The 20,710-nt window shown below is 37.9% G+C and overlaps 1 protein-coding gene across 1 annotated transcript in view; it reads right to left on the bottom strand.

Moving 5' to 3' along the window:
• The window catches only part of LOC113838309 (zinc finger protein 431-like), a 31,110-nt gene that overhangs the window by 2,719 nt on the left and 7,681 nt on the right, over positions 1-20,710 (bottom strand). The gene's annotated exons all lie outside the window — the stretch shown is intronic.

Genomic DNA, 20,710 nt, shown 5'->3' with positions numbered 1-20,710 from the left:
AGGAAGGAAAGTAAGATAAATGGAGAAAGGTAAAAGTCCTCAGGCGAAAGATAGATTGGATCATTTAACTAGAGAAAAATTGGCTAGAAATGAGCCAAGTAAAGTAAATGCATTATATAACATGCTACTGTGTATCAATTTGGGACCTGGGAGGTTCCTTCCCCAAAAGGTATAAAGCTAAAGAGCTAAAGGAATAAAACACTTAAGTAAATTTTACCCAACATGATGCTATATTTTAATGTAAGGCCTGAGAATGATGAAAAATATCTCCTTAATGAATTTCTCCCTACTGTTTACCTTTGACCAGCCAGTACACTAAGTAGCAGGGATAACCTCAGTCAAAATGATTGCCAGAGCACAATCATGCAAATGCTAGAGTTCTAGAAAGGTTGTGTTGTTCTTCTCCATCTATTTATGTCTATGCTGTGAGTTTTAGACTTTTCTCCCATGAAATCCTAAGAGGGCATTGACATCTGGGAGAGCATGATGAAGATCCATGTGTGGCTTAGCAATCTAAATTTTGCTTTTGAATTAAAAAGGCTAAAAGACAAACAGTTAAATAGCTCCAGATGTAAATGGAATTGAAAGAGCGATTGTTGAAATAAAGGAGCCTATATACTTTATGAATGCCTTAACTTTAAAATAGTAAAAAATATTTGTCAAATGAGAATCAAAACTGCTTTCGAGGAGCAATTCTGCTTTTGATTCCACAGAAAACAAGAGGCTATGTATTTACTCCAGGTTGACATAGATATTGTTATAGCAAGTGAGACCACTTGAAGTTGACAGGCCATGCATATCAAGTAAAGTTACTGTTGCTCATCGCAGGAATTAAACTTAATCCCAAATTTTCTCAGTGACCCCTTAAGGATGCCTTCAGCAGGAAACATCTGGAGAACATGACTCCCACATTCCCAAATTTTGGTGGGTGGGAGTCTTTTGATTATTTGATGGGTCATGGATAACTTATATTTAGGAGAATATAGGAATCAAATATATAAAATGTTAGATTATTGAATCTAATGTAACTTAAAAACAATTAGTAATCTCAACTGTTTTGTATATTAATAGAAATTTATTTTAATTTCTCTTATAACACACTGTAGACATGTTTGTAAGCTTGCTTAAGAAAATCTTTGTGTAGTTATACAAATTTTTGTATATTGATACAAATTCAAGTTTTGATGCTAAAAAGTATTGTATTTATGTTTCCATTTATACTTTTTGAATGCAAAAATCAATGGCTAATTTTATTTTAGCTTTTCATACATGAAGATAATTGAGGTTATCTCTGAGGAAAATTTCTATTCCAGTTTCAATTGCAATAAAGTAATGATTTCTAAGTTTCCTGTTTTTCAAACAATAATGACCTTAACAATAATGGCTACAGTATTACCTATGACCCTAGATACATGAAATTAGTAATCATGACATTGTGCTACTACTACAGTAAAATATTAGTGGAGGAGCCCATCCTATTGGATGCTTCTATAATTTTTCACTGGAAATATTTTGTGACATGTGTATTTCCAATTCTTACTGAAAAAATCTCAACTTCACAGGCTATTTTGGATTTTTTGTATATGATCTGAACTCGTTCAATGAACTGCTTGTTAACATATTTGTGTATGTTAATTACAGGTCTACTACCCTCTTCAAAGACAGCAGATTTTGCAAATCAAACCAGATTTTTGAAGAGTATGTCTGCTCATTTTTATTATTATTGATAATATTGATTATAGAGGGTATATAAATAACATTCATAAAGCTTTATGATAGTTTTAAATAATGTTGCATGTTAATATAATTTTCCTGAAGTTAGACACTGCATTAAAAATTACCCACCCAGTTGATGTACATAGAAGGGGTTAACTAACCCTTACCCCTTAATTTTATGCTTTAAACATTTATTTATTTATATCTCTCTCTGTATGTGTGTGTGTGTGTGTCTGTGTGTGTCTGTGTGTGTGTGTGTGAGAGAGAGAGAGAGAGAGAGAGAGAGAGAGAAGAGAGAGAGAGAGAGAGAGCAGACGAGAGAGAATGTGTGTGTGTAGATCAGATGACAACCCTCAGGAGTCAATTTGCTTTCACCCCTCAACATAGGTCCTAAAGATTCAAAGTAAGGTAGGAAGACATGGGAGCAATTACCTTCATCCATTCAGCCATTTCACACACTTTTTAATATTAGCTAGCTAAAAGGTTAAATTTAACAGGATAGAAGTCACAGATTGGTTCTCACACTGTGGGTTGAAACTCATTGCAAACGTCTATCTCTAAAAATATTTTCATTACAATTCATAGCACTGCCTAAATTACAGTAATTTAGTAGCAATAGAAATAATTTTATGGTTAGGCATCATCACAACATTAAGGTTTACAACCATTGTTCTAGGAAAATTCCCATCAATTTATCCATACTTTCCATTGTTAAACCAAAACCCCTTCAGTTTGTTCACTCTTTTATTTATATATACTGATAAATTTTCCAATTTATTTCACCTAGTTGTTTTTGATTTATTGGTTGTTATGCCCTATTTAAAAGTATGTAAGTCATAGACACTTGAGTTTGAGGCTTAACCTTCTCAGTCCACACATTTAACATTTCTGATGAAAATCTCCAGTGTGCAGCTCATATTTAATTGCAATATACACTTCATAATTTAATAGAAAATGCATATCCAAGATTTGAATAACTTATAAATGTAACTAAAACACCCTTTATAGCTCATTTATCTCACATTAATTTCACAGCTCTAGTTTCCCTTTAAGGATGAGGTCATAGTCTCCTTTTTATAATATTTATATGTGTTTTTAATTTCAGTATATGATATCCAGTCATTATCTTCTTTGTTTTTTAACAGTTAAGATCTAAATGTGAGCACAGCTGATGTAGTGTGGAAGGGATGGGAAAGAACCTATAGTTGGATAGGTGATCATGAGAGGTGAGAAAGAATTGCTGAAGGTAAATTACTCCTTCAGACATCTGGTCCTGGGAAACTTAAGAGATGCATATTCTGATGAGTATGATATTTTATGTTTTCTAATTTTTAAAATTTAAATTAGAAACATTCTTATTTTATACTCCAGTCGCACATCCGTGCCCCACCCATCTGTCCATACCCGACATTGAACCACATCCTATCTCTCTTCTGCTCAATAAAAAAGGAGAAGACTTCCATGGGGAATCGAAGTCCATCACATTATTTGTGGCAGGGCCCAGTCATTCCCCAGTGTCTAGGCTGAAAAAGTATCCCTCTATGGGGAATGGACTCCCAATGTCCATTCGTACAATAGAGATAAATACTGTTCCATGACTAGGGCCCCCATAGAGTGCCCACCTCTCCTAACTGACTCCCACATTCAGAGGGCCTTGTTCTGTCCTATGCTGGCTCTGAACTGTCATTCTGAAGTCAATGTGATCCTCCTTGTTCAGGTAATCTATTTATATGGGTTTCCAAAGCCTGGCCATGAATACATTGCTCATTATATCTCACTCTCTACAACTGGATTCCAAGCATTTGGCTCAGTGCTTAGCTGTGGGTGTCTGCTTCTGCTTCTATCAGCTGTTGTATGAAGGTCCTAAGATGGCATATAAGGTAGTCATCAATCTTCTTATTTGGCAAGGGCATTTAGGATAGCCTCTTCACTATTCCTTAGGATCTTATTTGGGGCCATCCTTGTATATTTCTGGACATTTCCCTAATGCCAGAAAACAGGAGAACATTTCACACATCATGAACTTAACAATGCTCATGAAGATTCAGATAAAGAGAAGCTGCAATCATGGAGCCTGCACAACACTTTGCCAGGAACTCTGCAAAAATGCTTCAGTTGTTTACCTTGGTTTGTTTGTGGGATTCCTACCAGTAGGTCCTGTGGTTTCTCTGACTCTTTTGCTGGCTCTTTGGACACTTTTCCTTTTACTGAGTTACCTTGATCAGCCTTGTATGGGGGTTTGTGCCTAGTCTTATTGCACCTTGACATGGTATATTTGGTTGATATTCGTGGGAGGGCTTCTCTTTTCTGAAGGGAAACAGGGTATCAATGGATTTGGGGGAATGGTTATTGTGGACAGAGCTGGAAGGAGTGAAGGTAGGGGAAGCTGTGTATTTATTCCAAGTTCATTGATTCTCATAACATATAACAGAGCCAAAATCACAAATTTCCAATTTCTCTTCTGATACTCAAGACAATTTCTTGACTGGCACATATTGTCTAATTATCGATTTTCAACATACAGTAGCATAGAATAAATTACAATTCAGAATAAGAGGAATATTGCTATATTGAGCCCCCAACTGAGGGACACATCTCTTTCTCATGTACCTGTAACACCAGCCAGAGTAAACAGGTAAGGTGGAATAGCAGTTCATGAAAGAATCCCCCAACATCTCATTAGCTGCCACCCCCAAAGCCATGTAACCATCAACAAATTGGATTCATATCCTCTGCATAAGTGCAGGTCACACAAGCTAGAAGTACAGCTAGGCAAATTGAGGCAAAGACACGCTTCTGGGCTGGAGTTCATGCGAGCTTTCCGAAAGGCACATTGGTTCCTCTCCAGTGGATATTCTCCATTCTTTTCAAAACCCACAAAACTATTTACACTCCAAATACCTCCTCATCTCTGTGTTGTAGCCTCCAACTTTAGAGGAATACCTGTGCTCAGACAAATGATACACCATCTGTCCATATGGGCCACCTGGCCACAGAACTCTCCTATTCTCTCCATTCCCCCTCAACAATATCACCAGGTTCTGTCCTCTCTTCCATTCTTAAAACTTCAAACTTTGGCAGATATAACCTGCTGGAACAAAGTCCACAACTACAGCAAGATTTCTACCCTCAAATTAGGGTGAGAAGCCCTGTTAAACCATAGGGCCTCAGATCAAAAGTTCAGAGAGCAAATAGAAGGCAAAGAAAAAACACAATTCCAACAAAAAAAAACTGAGAAATCAGCACTTAGACCCCCATTCACTTCAAAGCAAGATAACTGGACACCAGTATAAAAACAAAAACAACCATCAGAGCAAAAAGTCACTACCAGGATCCAGCGATGCTACCACAGCATGTCATGAGTATTCAACACAGATGAAGCACAATTAAGACCAACTTTATTAAGATGATAGAAGTCCTGAAAGTTGGAATGAATTAATCCCTGTAATATTTCTAGGAAAGCATGAGTGAAGTACTGTTGCTGTGATTAAATTATTTAAGTAAAACCTACTCTGGTAATGCACTGATTTTGTTGTTACCCTTAGGCCACTGTCTTTCTTTTTGGCACCTTAAGAGAGAAACACAAGTTAGGCACTGAAGGAAAACATTTGGGGCCACTGTTTCTTATTTTCTCTTTTACTTTTTCATTCTCCTCTATTCAGCTATTTCTCTTTAGCAGTCCAAGCCCATTTGCTAAGAGACATTGCTAACTCAGTGGATTTCTTCTTCCGACATCAACTATCAATCAACACAATGTGTTTCAGGCAGAAATCAGATATTCTTGTCTAAGAACACACTCAATTTATGTTTACTTAGATGACCTTGGATGGGTCATGTTGATACCTGAGTCTAATTACAAGACAGAGACAGTAATATATGAGAATGTTACCAAAAAATCCAAAGCCAATGTATTAACCATATAAATTTATTTAAGCAGCAAATACTCAAACTTAAAGATACACAAAACTGAGGAAAACAGAAATGCCAGTATGCCAGACAAAAGTAAGAGGCAAGCATCTAAGATACGACAAAAAAATAAAACTGTCTCTCCACAGCAACTTCCCCACAAAACAAAACCTTTTGTAACTGATAACATAAGAAATTGTATGAAGACAAACTGGAGAAGGTCCAATATTTTTAAGAAAATGAATATAACTACGTTACTGTTATAGATTACCGAAAATCAGTATGCAGACTCACATAATATGAGGTCACAAAGATACAAAAATCAAAAGTATTTAAAATAACTTCAAAGAAGATGGGGTTGATGAGAAAAAGGCAAGAAATAAGGCAGGAAAATTATTGTCAACTTTTAATCAATAGCCCAAAGAAAACATAGGAAAGGAAAAGGGTGATGTTGACCAATGTTACACAGATCCCAATAATGCCACTGGTATAAAAGAATAAATAAACAAGACTTCACAATTTTCATAAAATTACCTCAAATGATCCTTTAACTGTTATTTTTGACACTCAAGCTACTGGTATTTCTTCTAAAACAGAAGCAACATGCTCAAGATAATCTCTCCAGAAGTGGAGGTGTTCTCTTGCTATGGATCAGCATCTCCTTGTAATTCCCTTTGTTTCGGGTAAATACAACCCCACTGATGCTCAATCACAAAACAACTCGGAAAAATAATTTAAAAGTCAGGTAGACCAATGGAATCAAATTGAAAACCATAATATATACCCACAAACCTACAATCACAAGATGTTGGACAATGAAGCTAAAATCATACAAGTGATAAAAGAAAGCATCTTCAACAGATTGTGGTGGCATAACAAGATGCTGGTATGTAAAAGACTTGCAGACAGAGACATAACTATCACTATGCACAAAATATAAAGTCCAAATGGATGAAAGAAGCTGGGCATCAGTGGTGCATGCCTTTAATGTCAGCACTCAGGAGGCATGGGCAGTTGGACTGCTGTGAGGTCAAAGCCAGCATTGTCTACAGAGCTAGTCCCAGTAGAGGCTCCAAAGCAATTCAGAGAAACATTGCTTTGAAAAACCAAAAACAACACCACCAACAACAAAAAAAACCAACAACAACTAGAAAAACAAAATGGATCAAAGACTTCAAAATAAATCCAGAATCACTGAAATTCTTAGAGGAGAATATAGGAGGTACCCTCACGGAGTTTGTACAGTAGATGGCTTCCTCAACATAATAACAGTAGTACTAACAACAAGATGCAGAATTAATAAATGGGACCTCCTGAAACTGAGAAATTTCTGAAAGGCAAAGGACATAGTCAACAAGACAGAAAGGCAGCCCCACAGAATGGAAAATTATATTCATCAACCCTACATTTGACAAAATGCTGATTTCCAAAATATACAAAGAACTAAAAAGTTCATCACCAAATCACTAAAAAATCCAATTAAAAATTGGGATATACAATTAAATAGAGATTTCTCAATAGAGGAATCTAAAATGGCTGAAAGACACTTAAGAATGTGTTCAATATATTTAGCAATCAGGGAAATGCAAATCAAACCAACTGAGGTGGCATACTGCTCTTGTAAGAATAGCTAAAATCAAAAACAACAATGACTGATTATGCTGGAGAGTATTGGAGAAAGAGCATTCCTCCACTATTGGTGGAAGTGCAAATTCATATAGCCATTTTGGAAATAAGTAAGGAAATTTCTTAAGAAATTTGGAATCAATCTACCACAAGATAGAACAATTCCACTCATAGGCATATAGCCAAAAGATGAACCTTCATACAACAAGGACATCTGTTCAACTATGTTCATAGCAGTATTACTTATAATAGCTGAAAACTAGATTCAACTTAGATGTCCCTCAACTTAACAATGAATAGAGAAAATGTGGTACATTTACACAATGGAGTACTACACAGCAGGAAAAAATGGAATCTTAAAATTCACAGGCAAATGGATGGAATTAGAAGAAACCATCATGACTGAGGTAAACCAGTCTGAAAAAAAAACCCTGGTATGTACTCTCTTATATATGGGTTTTAGACATGGAAAAAAGCATTAACAGCCTATAATCCACACCACCAGAGATAGGAAACAAGGAGAATCCTAAGAGAGATATATACATGGTCTAACAGAGAAGCTGAAAGAGATAAGATCTCTTGAGCTAATTGGGACCATGGGGGGAGAGGAGAAAGATTTAGGAGAATAAAAAGGGAATAAGAGGTGGGGAGTGGATGACTTGAGGGAGCAGGAGGATTGAGATAGGGGAAGAATAGGGGAGAGCAAGAAAAAAAATAGCATAAAAGATGGAGCCATTATACATTTAAAGAGAAATTGGGAACTAGGCAAATGTCCAGTGATCTACAAGGATGACACCAACGAACAATTCAAACAATAGTAAAGAGTTTTCCTTAAATGTCCTTCTCTGATAATGAGATTGATGACTACCTTATATGCAAACTTAGATCCTTCATCCAGTAGCTGATAGAAGAAAAAGCAGGCACGTACAGCTAAATACTGAGCCACACTCTTGGAATCTAGTTTCAGATAGGGAGCAGTGATGAGCAAAGTGGTCAAGACCAGACAGGAGATAACCACAGAATCAGCTGAACTGAACAAGCAGAAGCTGAAGGAACACAGACTGATAGCTAGGAAACCAGCATAGGACTGATCCAGGCCCCCTGAACATGGGTGTCAGTTAGGAGGCCTGGGCAATCTATGGGGCCTGTGGTACACGATTAGAATTCATCCCTAGTATATGAAAGGATTTGGGAGTCCATTCCACATAAAGCAACACTGTCTCAGCCTACAGACCTAGGCGTGGTCCTAGGCATTGCTGCAAATGATATGATAGACTTTGAAGATCACTTGTGGAAGGCCTCACCTTCGCTGGGGAGCAGAGAGAGCATGGGGAAGTATTCAGTGAGTGGCAGGGGAGGAGGTGCTGAAGAAACTGACTGACATATAAAACAAACTAGTTTCAATCTTTTTTTAAAAAAAAAGGAAAGGAATGCTCACCATTTCCATGGCCTATGGCAAATATCATGGAATCTGCCCAATCTACCTGCACAGCACCTTGCACACTTGAGAAATCTCTGCACATCAGAAACTCCCTTTCTCCCCTGGAACTAAAACTTCTCTTAATCCCATCATTGTTTATTTGCACCAACAAGTAACAAGCATTCTATTCATGTATACATGAAATAAATCCACATTACATATTATTGTTCCAAAAGTTTCTAAACTATTTGCAATATTTTTAATACAACGCTGAAGAAGTAATGCAATATTCAGAACTTCTAGAAACCAGAACTTCAGTTTTCTAATCTGTCTTCCCATTGCAACCAGAAGCACTGCCCATATGTGAACACTGGACAATTATTCTGCAAGAATTAAATCCCCCATGCCAGGGCTGCAGAGTCCCCATTACCTAGAAAATAGATATTGGGGGGCAGGGAGTACAGAGGCCATTGCTCTCCTCAGCATATGTACCAAGAGAACTACAAAAATGATCATATTCTGTTCAACTTTCAACAGAATTGAAAGCTTACTGGGTGGTGGAGTGGTTGCACATGCATTTAATGACAGCACCTGCAAGACAGATGCGGTAAGATCTCACTGATGTCATACAAGACTGGTGTACAAGGTGAGTCCCAGGACAGCCACAAAGGTTACACAGGGAAACAATGACTTGAAAAACAAACAATAATTAAATATATGAATAAATGAAATGATAGCTCAACAGACTTGCTCTGAACATCCATTACCCACCATGGTATAGCTTGTGGTCGTTCTTACAACTCATTTCAGCAAAGGCAAAAGAAACCATGACAAGAACCCACGAATTACCTGACACTAGTAATCTTGACTGATAACATGTGACTCCTAAAAAAACCCACATTGGCTAGTGCCACCCTGGTAAGACTCATATTAGTAGCTTTGCTACGGGGTGATCGAGATCAAATGACTGAGAGAGCACAATCCTTCCAGTTCTGCCATTACAGCAGAGTAGACAGAATCCCAGTCTAAAAAGTTAGTATTTTACTAGAAACTCTTCCTCTCTAGTATAGCACAGCCTGTTCCTCATCCAAAGCACAGAGTCAATTGTGTGTGCATTCCATTACACACTCAATGTCCTGCAAACCAAACCCCCTGTCTCAGACCTGTGGAACCCTTCAAGCAAACACAGGTCACATTCAGACACTGACTGTGGTTACTGTGTAATGAGTGAAAGAAAAGCAGGCCACAGATTAGAAAACAATGGGTTATTAATAGGACTGGGAGACTGAAAAGACAAGGTAACTATGATGCATATATAATCTCAAAGATCATTTTGAAAAGTTGAAATAGGCTCTCTCTCCATGTGGTCCAGAGACTAAAGTCTTATATTAGAACAATTAAAGATTCCTCACTATTTCTCTAAAGATAAGCACAAGAAACTGGAGAAATACCAGTCCATAGAAATTGATACTAGCAGATAAGTAAAATACAATCAGACAGCCAGGAAATTCCTTAAATGATTACTTAAGTACACCATTGTCCTGAAACAACAGGTCTTCATGGACAGGACCCTGAGTTGAAGGTCATAGGGCACAAGGAAGATAAGACAAGTAGAAGGTATAAAAGATAAATTCTAAGTTGGGAGGTATTGCAGAGGATATGTCCAAGACTAACTAAGCTTCTGGAGATGAATAGCATCCTGTACACTCCATCAAAGGGGTGGGAGGATGGAAGGAAATCTGAGAATCATATGAATTCATCAAAAAATATCCTATAATTGGAGAAATTCAGGAGGACACTGGTCAATCAATGCCACACATGAGAAACAGAGCATCTCAACAACATTACTGAATTAAGACACAGTGCCCTTAGAACAGAAAACAGAAGCTACAAAAGCTGGGAAGATTTTGGTTCTCAGGATTTGAAGCAAACCGTCCAAAAACTCCTGGCCCCAGACTATTACCAACCTGAGGACTTAAATGAAAGTGTTGCGTGATGCAGAGAGTTCTTAAAACAACTGTGCTTCATTTTCCAATAATTGTTACTTGGTCTAATATTGCACACTTGACAAAACCATGCTTTTTCTAAAATAAATAAATAAATATATAAATAAATAAATAATAAAACCCTAGAATTTTATGACACCAGGGTTTATGGTTTGTTGTGACTCTGTATTGCCTCCTTGAGCAGATCCTTTATCAGACACCTGTTCTTAGATATTGGGATGGGCCTAGTTGCTTGTAAATCAGAAGTGGCTTCTTTGTAAGGTTTCAAGCCAAATATATGGACAATCCTAGTGAACAAATGAGTTTCCTGGCATCCAAATAAGACTTGTTAGCCTATACTTACTTTTGTGGTGTCAGAGCCAGTCCTCTCTCAGCTCAATCCTATTTAGAGAGACATACTATGGGAAGTAGAGACAGGCAGATCTTGGTGAGTTCAAGGCCAACCTGGTTTACAGAGAGAGTGCCAGGATAGGCTCCAATGCTACACAGATACACCCTGTCTCAAAAAAGTGTGTTCACTAGAAACATCTTCCTAAACCCAGCTCCCTCCTCCCAAAGATCAGATCAGATTAAGCCCACAGAGTAAACTTATTGAGAGACCTCCCCCTAGGCAAAGAATTTACATGGCCACATGGGACTTCACAGGACAGGGAATCAGGCTGAATTCTTCCCCCAGATACAGGGAGGACCCACCACACTGTCTGCCACACCTCACCATCTGCTCTTTCCCGTCTGCAGACAGCATCCCCTAGCTCACCATTTTGTGGTTTCCCAGATCACTGAAACTCTAAGCTCAGCTTAGTGATAGGCTTCTGCACCACAGCACACAAAACCACTGTCTCCTCTTCAAAGTCAAGCCTGGTGACCGGAAGAGCCCTGCATCTGTTCTGACTGGCAGGTCTCCTTGAGGGCCTGATTGGATAGTGAGGCTTGAGTGACAAGAGCATCTCCCATAGATTTAGAGTGTGCTTAAAGACACAGTATTGTGGTTCCTAGCCATGCCTTCTGTACAAGTAAAGAATTTTTACTGCATCTGTAAAAATTTGCATTTCAATAGCACTGGCTTCTGGCTCAGATTACAGACAGCACTGTCTTCCTGTTGCCCATAGGACCTTCCCCTTGTCCTCGTGGATATAGTTAAAAAGGTTGTACACACCAATTAGTGTCTCTGATGATGCAGCAATCCAAATCAGAACAAATCAAAACGAATTAGAGAAAGCTCACTTGGGAGACTTGGAGCAGGGACAGAGCAGACCACTGGGGCACTGAAGCCTCCATTACCCCCTCCCATCCCCTTCCAACCTTTCTCCTTCCCTCCCTCCACTGTCTTCTCAGTCTCAGCAGGATCAGATCTGTGTAATCCCTGAAGTTCCGGGGCCAGTGCTGTGTGGGATAAACAGCAATGGCAGAGGCTGGAGCTCCCAGAAAAACAGCCATATCTGGAGCACGAGCTGCAGTATTGGCAGCAGCCTCCCTCACACTGATTAACACAGTTGCTTCCTGCCTCTGGGGGAAGGCAGAAGGTGCAGCAACCTAGATGGCAGTGGTGGAGGTGGCTGGACCAAAGAGTTCACCTACAGATATTTTGTGCATGAGGTTTCTAAGGAAGGAGATAGCTGTTCATACTCCCATAACCTCTCTGATAGTCCATATGGTGTAGTGTTCAAGGATTTTCAAAGAGGGTCTGTGTTTACGGAGACGGATGCAGATATGAACTCAGCAAGCCACTGCTGAAGTCATCCCCACAGGGCTCAGTGACCAAGGAAGAGTCAGAGAAGGAGACAGCTGTGGTGGACACAAAGAAGCAGATTTGCCCCTATGCTGCAGTGGGAGACTGTCGTTCTATGGAAAACTATGTGTATCTCTACTGAAACTCATATTACATGTGTGGCCTGCAGGTCCTGCACCAAATGGATGTTGCCCAGAGGTCACAACACATAAACTGTTGCATTGAGGCCTGTGAGAAAGACATGGTGCTCTCTTTTGCTGTGCAGTGCAACAAGGATATGGTGTGTGGGATCTGCATGGAGGTCGTCTATGAGAAAGCCGACCCTAGCCAGCACAGCTTTGGGATCTTGTCCAACTGCAACCACACCTACTGTCTCATTTGCATTCAAAAAGGTAAAGGTGCTAAGCAATTTGAGAGCAGAATCGAAAGGGAGACTCCTCCACAAAATTCATTTGTGCTTTCTAATTTTGGGGAGAATTTACTATCTGGTGCCAAATTCCATCTGGAAGGACAACATTTAAATGCATGTATTTTATCATCAACTTGGGTGTTCTAATTGGGATTTTTTCTTTGTACTTCAGCTAGCTGCTAGATTAGTCCATCTGTCTATTTTATTTGAAAGAGAAAAACCTATGTATCAGTTAGCAGACTCCTTGTTCTTTTTTAGGACACTGTGTTTAATGGATTAGACATTTTAGGCTTTGTGAGCAAACTTATCTAGCTGTGAATGTATGTTTCCTGGAGTTTTACATTTACCACTTTTCTATTCCATACATTATGCTAGTAAATAATCCACCATCTTTCAAAACTGGTCACATATATGAACAACAGACACACAATCCAAACAGAGCAAAGTTACAAGAAATAAATTTAGTGAAACGTGAAAAAAAGCAAAAAGCTCAGGTTTAATGGATACATCCCTCCTGGATGGAATTTCAGTACCCCAGAAAGGCGATGAGAACGGGAGATGCAAAATCAACACTGAGGTCAGATGAACTGAAGATACTGTCTTCCTGGTGGTCACCGGAACTTCACACAACCAGCAAAGTAAAGACAGAACCAGATCTCAAACAAAAAGTAGGTCTTCCCCATTCAGAAGTGTGGAAGATTGCTCCATTGCTTTCAGTTTAGTCCTGAAATTCAGAGCTAATTCTAGGCAAATGAGTAAGAATAGACAGAGCAGTATTCATGGAAATTTGAATACTTAGAGGTTAATGAGCTAGGAAGAATGTTTTAATGAGTTCTATTGTTAGACTGCACATCTTGATCCAAGAGCAGGTGAAAAAAAAAAACTGCACCTGCATTATTTAAGATTCTCTACACAAAGGGGATGGTAGAGTGCATCTATCCATGTATCTATAAATTAGATTTATTAGAATTTCTCACAATCTATGATTCCTGAAGTCCAACCATTGCTTCCTAATAATGGAAATTTGAAAGAATCCAATAGATCTTTTCTAAGACTTTAGTCTACCTTAAGTGAAGAATTCAGTAATTGTCCATTCTATGAGGCTGGACATGTCACAGGTTGTCTCTTTATACACAAAATTTCCAAAAATGTAACCTCTAATCCTAGTACCTGAATGATGAATTTTTTAGTGAGAGCTATGAAAGACAGGAAAAACAGACAGCTGCCTTCTTCCATATTGTTTTGTTATGCCTTGGTTCATGCCAGAAATTGAGATCCAGGTGGATTGTAATCTATGTTTTGTTAAATTTTTGTTTACATTAATGGAAACGAAAAACAGGAGGAAGGCACAAGATAAGACATATTAACTATTTTATTGTAGGCCTGGTAGAGTAGGGAGACAAAGAGAGAAGAGGAACAGAGTTACTGGCTGACCACCATGGCCAGTCACCTTAGAGAGGCAGAGAAAGTGCATAGTTGGGAGAAATGAGGAGCAGAAGCTGAGATAAGACTAGAGAGAAGAGTAGAGAGAGAAGTGTAGAGTATAGAGAGAGAAGTGTAGAGAGAGTAAAGAGAACATAAATGGGCAGGGATCTATCCTTTAAAGGGGTCCTCTGCACCTGCGTGCAGACTTAGTTCCCATGGAGCACTGGGTTGACCAGGGTACTCCCTGTTTCATCAGGTAACAGAGCAGGACAGCATAATGCTTTAACCTTTCATGTTCGATTGTTTATTTTGTTGTTGTTGTGTGTGTTTTTAAAGAAATCATTTATCTGTGTAGACCTGGAAATCATTCTGTAGTTCAGACTGATCTGAAACTCAGAAAGTCAGGAGAAAGAATTGATTCTTTCTCCTGAGTGCTGGTGTTATAGTGTACACTGCTACCAAGTACTTAAAGTTGGATATTATCTCCTCAAATGATTTAAAAACCTCCAATTATGTAAATCCCTCTCAGATATACCCAATTCTTATTGAATTAAGTAATTCTAGAGTAGCTATCTCAACCAATAGGAAAGAAGATATGAGAAAATTCTCTCTCCTGAAGGAAGCAGGGACAGCATCTGAGTGGATCCAAAACAATGTTTTCCCAAACAAAGGAAGGATGTTGATTTTACTTAAGAAGTCTTCACATGTTGACATATTATTCTTTCTCTTCTTAGGCTACTCAGTTAACAATTCCACTCCTGAATATGATCACCATGTAAAAGCAGAAACATTTAGGGGCATTCTTATCTCAAAGTCATGCAGGAACATATATAAATTATAAAAATGATGGAAAGAAAGGTCTCTCACATGTTCATATTGTACTAGAAGGTCTTAGTTGAAAACTAAGTAAATGAAACTTTGAAAAGCAGATTGTCAGTCTTGGAGTTTAATCTTAAAAACAAGTATGAAAATAGCAAAATTCATATAGATAAAAGATAGAGAATACAAAAACTGAAAATTTGAAAGAAATGTAACCTAATAGCACTGTGTATTCTTCCCCTTGATGAATGATTTTTCATGACTTCTATTAACCTCAGAGAATTCTATTATATTTTAACCTGATTTTAATTTTAGTTATATGCATGTTTTGTTTCCATGTGTCTATGAACACATGATGGCAGATAAAGACAGGAGGTCCTTGGGATACAACAAAAGGTTAGCCTCCATGTATATTCTGGAAATTGAAGCTGAGTCCTCTGTAACATCACACAGTGATATTAATTGCTGACCCATCTCTGCACTTCTACTTTTTATTTAAAATGTATTACTATACATTTTATTTAAAAGATATTACACCACTTTTCCTCTTTCTCTTCATTACATCGCTCCTCAAATATTTGTTGTCCTACTTTTTCCTTGAAAAGTATGTATGGAAGAGTATGCTGATGCATGAAGACAACCTCTTGAGTGTGTTGTTTGTTAGTTTTATGTATATAGTTTCAGGCCTGGTGCAATAGACAGCAGAAAGGTTTTACACTTTAGTGACACAGAGTAATACTCAAAATCGTATTTCAAAGTTCTCTAAGAAAAATGTTTCACTAAGAGGCATTATAGATGACTATGTATTGATTTCCAGGTGCTTTTCATTTTTAGTAGCAACCAGGAAAGTGAATTATTCTCCTTTCTTTTGAAAGGATAACATAACCTGATTCAAAGTAACTTCAGGGGAAAATATTCACTTGGGTCATAATTATAAGGTAACCCCTAGAAAACAAGACGTTTGTCTCCATGGATCTCATGTGACTCATAATATAAAATGCTTTCAAATTATAAATTCTATACCTTTTTAAAATTCCAACATTGAAAATGTCTGTAGTAGCCTACTTATACATTAAGTGAATAAGGTGAGTAACTGCCCACTATTTTCAAAAAGAGAAATACAGGGAAATATCAAATAATCAATCGCTTTTGAGGAAATGAATTCAGGAAGCTCTGCTCCTATTTTAAAAACAATCTGGAGCATCAGAGACTAGAGAATCTCCATGTTTCTGACTATGCCTTCCCTAGCACACACAACTTTACTACCATGCCTATTCTACTCAAAACATGGAGATGTACTTGGCTATCCTGTGGTTCCAAAATCTAAAACAATTTCAGGTGTCCACTGCAAGGTGTATCCTCTCAGGACCTCTCTAAAGGTATTTTAGATGTGTTAAAAAGTCAGCATCTCTCCATGAGCCCTCCAATCTTGCATTGTCAGTCAAGATATTAAGGGAGAAATATCCTTGCAAACTCCAAAATATTCAGGGTTCCAGCCAGACACCAAGCAAACAGAGATTCTATTCTTTTACCTTACTGTATGTTGATGTTACTATTGTTTTATTCACACTGTATTCAGAGTCAGGAGACAGAGAATGAGAAATGTTGGTCCTTATTATATAATGTAATACAATACCATCGACTGTAATGGTGCTATTACTTCTAGAAGGTGGAAGAGTCTTCTAATCTCAATGAACTTAATATAAAAGCGAGTGTCTCATAAACATACCACAGAGAATAATATGATTTAGATAAGGCCACACAGGTGTGCCTGGAGAAGAGTCTCTTCACTTAATCTAGATCTTATCAATTTAGAAATTAATATTAACCTCCACACAAAAAAACGGATGTAATTTTCTTTGTCAACAGAGAAAACCTTCCTAATTTAGTGATATCTCAAATACCAATGAGCCATGTTTGGGGCCAAAAATATAGAACATTTTGTGTCTGGATTTACTGGTTTCCCAAATGTAAGCAGCAAATTTCTGAGGATTACAAGGAAAGAATTGGGAAACTCATGCAGAGTAAGTCATAGTGCAGAAGTCTTCTGACCCATGTTTTTACTTTATTGAATCAGAACCCAAGCAAAGTCTCAGCAGAGAGAGAGAGAGAGAGAGAGAGAGAGAGAGAGAAATCCCTAGGAACCCAGTGAAATGTAACTTGCAGTGTTACCAATATTGTCATGTCTTTGTATCAATTCTTAAGTGTGGTTCTCTCTCTCTCAAAATCACACTCTCCCAAAATTCAATCTTTCTAGTAATATTTGTACTAAATCCATGATAAAAATCATTTTTACTGTGTTGTTTTCCTGTGAGGCAGAGCAGGTGATCTCGGTAAGTTCTTGGCCATTTACATAATGAGTTCCAGGTCAGACAAGGTTTAGAAAAAGCCTGTGCCTCAAAACATAATCACTCCAAAAATTTCTACTTAATAAACTTTAGAAATGTGATAATGGTGTAACAGATAAAGTAATTAACTTAAAACTATACATTCACAGCCTGTGGTAGTGGCATATGCCTTTAAACCCAGCACTCAGGAGGCAGAGGCTGCTGGATTTCTTTAAGTTTGAAACCAGCCTGGTCTACAAGAGCTAGTTCCAGGACAGCCTAAAAAAGCCACAGAAAAAGCCAGTCCTGAAAAACAAACAAATAAATAAATACATAAAATAAAACAAATGAACAACAACAACAAAAAACTATGTCTTCATTTTTTGCAACTTCAGACAGCTGCTGCAGGACATGCCTATAATCCAATGCTTTCAATGACAGATAAAATGAGAAAACAAATCCTGCCAAGTCCATTAATGTGGCATGGCAACCTAGAGACTCTGTCTCAAACATGTTACCTGTAAAAGACAAACACCGAAAAGCTTTTTCCTATATTTACACCCAAACCATGACACATATGCACAACTTCCACATAAATAATCATGTAAATACAAACATACATGAATAAATACATCATAAAATTATCATAGGGTGTTTTGGCACACAATAAATGTTCCAATACCTTGGCAGCAGAGACAAGAAAATTTCTGTGAATTCATCTCCATTCTGAGTTCAAGGACAGCATAAAATATGGAGAGTAACCCTGTCTCAACAGAAAATTCCAACTCTGATTATCATGGAATCATCCTAAAATCCTTTTCTAAAATACACTGAAGTGGTTCAGCTTAATCTCACCACAGGACCCAGGTAAAGGGCAATATATCCTAAAGTCAATCTTGATGTCAACCAGTGGTAGCTGTCAAAGCATTTTCAGATATGAATATAGCCGAGTATGGTAGCAGAAATAGGCTGATCTCTGTGAATTCAAGTCAATTTGGACTACATAGTGAATATGATAGTTAGGCAATTCTCAGTGACACACACACACACACACTCACAAATATACTTACATACAACAGAGCCACACCTCCTAAGAGTGCTGTTCCCTATGAGCATATGGGTCCAATTACATTCAGACTACCAACATTCTTCCCTTTTCTTGTGATTAAATTATCTAAAATTAAGAAACAAAAACTGTGATATTAACTCATGTTACCCAGCTCCCTATAATACTATGTGTATGTGTATAGAAATTAAATGAATAAACATACCACAACTTTCACAAAATTATCTCAAAGTGACCCTTGAGCTGTTGTTTCTGATGGTCCAGCTACTGATATTTCTTCCAAAAGCAGAAGCCCCATGCTGAAGAGCTCCCTCCAAAAATGTAGGTGATTCCTTGCTATGGATAAGCAACTCCTTGAAATTCCTTATTTTTTCAAGTAAAGACAGCTCCACTGATGCCCAATCAAAAAATAACATAGAAAAATGATTTAAAATCTGCTTCCTGACACATGGATTATAGCACAAAACCTGGATTCTTGCCTATCTACCAGCCCAACACCATGCAGGTTTGAGAAATCTCTGTAGATGCAAAATTCCTTTTGTCCCTGGTACTACAATTCACTGAATCACAATATTGTGGTTAGTTACATCACCAAGACACAAGGTATCTAATTGTGTATTGGTGAATGATAATGACATCACCATTTTTCTTCAAGTTATTGGACTATTTGCAATATTTAAAATACAAACCTGATAATAGAATGCAATATCCAGAACTTCTAGAAAGCACAATTCCAGTTTTCTAATGTGTCTTCCTATTGCTAACAAAAGCAGTGGCTATAAGTGAACCCTGGACATTGATACTGCAAAAACAACATCCCCACATGGCAGGGTTGCAGTTCCTCACATTACCCAGTAAATCCATACTGGGAGGAACAGAGGACTAAGGCCATTGGGAAGGTCAGCACATGGACAAACAAAACTACAGTCTGGCTCACAGTCCATCTGAAACCAAAAGAATTGAAAGCTCACTGGGTGGTGGCAGCACATGCCTTTCATCCCAGCACTTGATAGAGAGAGGCAGTAGCATTTCTGAAAGTTGAAGACCAAACTGGTCTACAAGATAAGTCCCAGGACACAGAAAACCTGTCTTGAAAAGTAAACAAAAAGACACACAATAACTACATAAAAATTAAAAGATATGATAGCTCAATAGACCTTCTCGGAACATCATACACACAGAATAATCCTGTGAAAACCAACCAAACAAAACCAAATAAAAAACAAAAGAAATAAAGCAAAACAACCTCGACTGAAGATCAGAGTGTGCAGCCAGGCAGTAGTTAGCCATCGATGCCAAGTCATGGTGGAGCACACCTTTAAACCCAGCACTTGGGAGGCAGGAGCAAGTGGATATCTGATTTCTAGGCAACCCTTGCCTAGAGTAGATTGATCCAGTCTAAAAGAGTAGTAGGGTCAGGAGTTGGTGGCTCAAACCATTATCCTGTACTTGCTCCCTGTTGGGACAAAGACCATACCTACAGCAAGATTTCTAGCCCCTAAATTGGGATGAGAAGCCCCATTTAATCTTAGGCCCTCAGATCAGAAAATCAGAGAGCAAATAGAAGCCATGGAAAAAAAAACACACTTCCAAGAAAGAAAAACTGAGAAATCAGCACGTAGACCTGAATCACCTCAAAGCAAAATAAATGGCACCAGCATTCCAACAGAACCAACAGCCACCAGAGCAATAAGTCACTACCAGATTGCAGCTATTGTACCTCAGCAAGTCATTAATATTCCAACACATTTGAAGCAAAATTAAGACCTTATTTATAAAGATGATAGAAGTCTGAATGTTGAAAAGAATTAAACCCTTAAAGTATTCTGAGAAATGATGAATGAAAGTAAAAGCTACTCTGGTAATTTACTGATTTTGTTGTTACCCTTAGGACACTATCTATCTCTTTTGGAGCTTAGGAGAGAAACTCAGGTTCTGTCTTGTGCTCAGCTAGGTTTCTTATCCAGCCCAGGCCCACTTGCCGAAGATATTGTTAATTGAGAGGAAGTCTTTTTCCCAACATAAACCATCAGTGAACACAAGCATTTTCAGGCACAAATCAGATAATCTTATCTAAGAAAACACTCAGTCGACGTTTGCTCAGATCACCCTAGAAATGGTCATGTTGATACCAGTGGCTAATTAGGAGATAGAGACAGTAATATATGAGAAGGTTTTAAAATGCAAAGTCAATGTATTGATAATATTAATCACTTAAGTGTCAAAGACACAAAAATAAAGATAGCAACAATTGCAAAACA

Source organism: Cricetulus griseus, unplaced genomic scaffold (assembly GCF_003668045.3).
Source record: "Cricetulus griseus strain 17A/GY unplaced genomic scaffold, alternate assembly CriGri-PICRH-1.0 unplaced_scaffold_1, whole genome shotgun sequence".
Taxonomy (NCBI): domain Eukaryota; kingdom Metazoa; phylum Chordata; class Mammalia; order Rodentia; family Cricetidae; genus Cricetulus; species Cricetulus griseus.
The sequence above is the reverse complement of the archived record's forward strand: the minus strand, read 5'-3'. Positions and strand labels throughout refer to the sequence as shown.